At 33.4% G+C, this 2,977-nt stretch overlaps 1 protein-coding gene across 4 annotated transcripts in view; it reads left to right on the forward strand.

The window, feature by feature from the left end:
- lcorl (ligand dependent nuclear receptor corepressor-like) overlaps positions 1–2,977 on the forward strand; it is a 107,247-nt gene that overhangs the window by 66,206 nt on the left and 38,064 nt on the right. The window lies entirely within an intron of this gene.

A 2,977-nucleotide genomic window follows, 5' to 3' on the forward strand; every position in this document is an offset into this window, starting at 1 on the left:
TAATATAATTGGAAGATATAAACAATATATATTTGTACTGTAACAAATTAAGGATACACTTTTTTGCACTCTTCTCAAATAGCACACCCTAGATGCTCCAGAGATGTTATTCTAGTTTAAATATTTGTATTTCACTTTGTTGCATAAACATGTAATTGATGTAACATTAATGTTAACTTGTTTTTAATGGAACTGTTGGGTGTTTACCTAAGGTACACATAATAAATAAAGCATTCATTAATACTTCTGCTTCACATTTAAGATGCTGTAAACTATTGATTCTCCTCGTGTAAATGAATTTCTTTAACTGATGAATTGATTTATTTTTGCTATCTTTGTAAATAGTTTTTATATATTTTTGAGTGATTTACATGGCTAATTGATTCCATATTTCCTTTCCACATGTTTTTTGTAGTAGCATAAACAAAACTACCTCCTGACAGTACAAACTACACCTTCATAGGGAAAAATCAATGTCTCTGGTTTTCCCATTCACTTCTGTAAATGGGATTTAGTTCTTACCTATTACTACATGAGATGAAACTTTACCCTAATCCCCCCCCCATACAGTTCCCAGTATATTTAACTCCAAAAGCTGTACCATAGTGCCACACCTATTTTTTTCTGTTTTACAATGTAAAAGTAAATGCATTGTTTTAAAGCCTACTGTGATTGTTAAATGTGACTTTGTGCAACAGGATTAAGCTGCATCACTATATGAATATAAGGGCATGTTCACACTTTGTTTGTTTGTCCTGGTTGGTTCTGAATTTAGTAGTTTCAGTCACTCAATGGTTTACCCACTGAGGCAATCAGTGTAGTCTTTTTTGCTTGAATTTACAGTGATGCAATGATATGGATTAAAATATCGTATTTACTGTTTTATCCAGGTAATTGTTAAGTGTGAAATCCTTGTTTACATGGTGGAGAAACAAACTGATGTTTAGAATCAGGAACTGAACACGTTTTAACAAGATACCATTTTAATCCATCTAATTCCATCAGAGGATCGCATTGTTTTTTCAGTGTAATGTTTAAGAGTAAGCAGCGGGGTTTCCGAAAGATATAGTGTTGCTAGAGCTGTTTAAACAACGTACCTATAATCTTTATTTTCATTGTTAACATCCTGGCAACTTTTTACACTTACAAAGTCTGTTTCAAAGCCCTTTTCAAAATGGCCACTCTAGTGCACTTCTAGCGTAAGGATTATTGCCCACGTTGTCAAACAGGTAACACAGCAATAACGATCCATGATGTGGTACAGAACAGAAAAGCCAGAGCACTTATTTATTTATTTTAAATCACTCTTCCTGCAGTCATTTAGATGACAGACCTCAAACCCCAGTGCACTAGAGAAAACATTTTGAAAAGAGCTTTGAAACACTTTAAAGTCATAAGTGTAAAAAGTTAGCGGTACATTAAACAGTTGTAGCAACACGTGGGGATGTATAACGCTGTATTTTTTTGGAACCCTGCTACTTACTATTTGAAGCTTATCACACCTCACTTAAATAATGGGAAGCAAAGCTTTGGACAGGAGATGAAAATAAAAGCTGTAATATTCATGTGTTGACAGAACTAAATTGTATTGCACAATGAAATCATTTTGTGTTAAACAATAAATATCAAGTGTCTCTGATCTTTTCATTCACTTCTAGAGGTAGCATATCGTACATTCAGGGAAAGAATGATAGATGAGGTAGGGTATTTAGTGTGACAAGCAAAAAGACTGGCAACATGCAGAAATATCATTCTGTACCCAGAAGCATATATACACTGGTGAAAGGACACCACTCTTACACTTGTTTTACAAAGAGTGTTGGTCTTACTGAAGTTTCTCAGCTGAATGAGAATATTTAAAAAAAAGAGTGTACTTTTTGACACAAGAAAAATATGTATTGGCAAAACTCTACATGTACAGTATACAGAATTATTCAATAAACAATGCAGTGTTTCAAAATAGTCAGACAAACTTTAACGTGGTAGTTGCTAAACAAATGTGCTTTCCCAGGTTTTACTACACAGTGGAATTGGTAACTAGTAGCAAGTTCAGATTGGTTTTATAATTCCTGCACGGCAGTGCCTAAAGGCATCGACATCTTTACTACACAAATTGCAGAAGGGCAAGCCAATATTACTCCAAAAAATAAACACAACCAAATTTGTGTAATTACTAATGCTACCATCTCTCCTGTGCAGAGGCACAACATTGGAGAAATTATTTATTCAGACTTCATTTTTAGTATCTCTCCTCACCATGCTATCTTGGCAACCAAAAAAGACCCCTTAATTACTACTGTGGAGGCTGTACAAACATGTTGGTGAGGCAGGGTGCTTTTGTTCCACAATAACTTCACACCAATAAAATGAAATACAGGTAAAACAGCCAAATTATAATTTTGTGCATGTATTTTCACATGGATTTCAAAGTAAATGGTTATCTGATTTGCACTTTTGTAGAAAGCATCAACTATTCTTTAAGTCATCCAATCAATGGATTTTGAAATATCTTTGCTAAGAATTTTTTTCAGGGATGCACATTTCTTGGTTTTTAAGTTGCCCTGCGGTGCATTTATAAACCTTTTACATGTAGGTTTTTTATTATGTATTTTTTCCTCCTTTGAAACCAGCTAACACTTAAAAGCAGGCGTCATGTCATGTTTGGTATACATTGCCAAAAAAAAAAAAACCTTTTCAGTTCTCTTGTTTGGCCAATATCATACTGGTTTCCATAGCATTGTGCTTACACAATTAAAATCCTTTAGATTTATATAATAAGTCATTCATGTGATTTATTTTATTAATTACTTTATTTGTAGAATGGTATGCTCATGTCATGCTGTATTAAATTCAAGCCTTAAACATAAAAATAAATATGTACAATTTAGCCTTAAGGTGTTTGTGATGCATTGTTACAGTAAAACCCTTTGAAGTTTGCTTTTATTATAATCTGGTGCTATGTGGTGTTTCTTTATTA

The sequence above is a fragment of the Acipenser ruthenus genome, chromosome 1 (assembly GCF_902713425.1).
Source record: "Acipenser ruthenus chromosome 1, fAciRut3.2 maternal haplotype, whole genome shotgun sequence".
NCBI classification, from domain to species: domain Eukaryota; kingdom Metazoa; phylum Chordata; class Actinopteri; order Acipenseriformes; family Acipenseridae; genus Acipenser; species Acipenser ruthenus.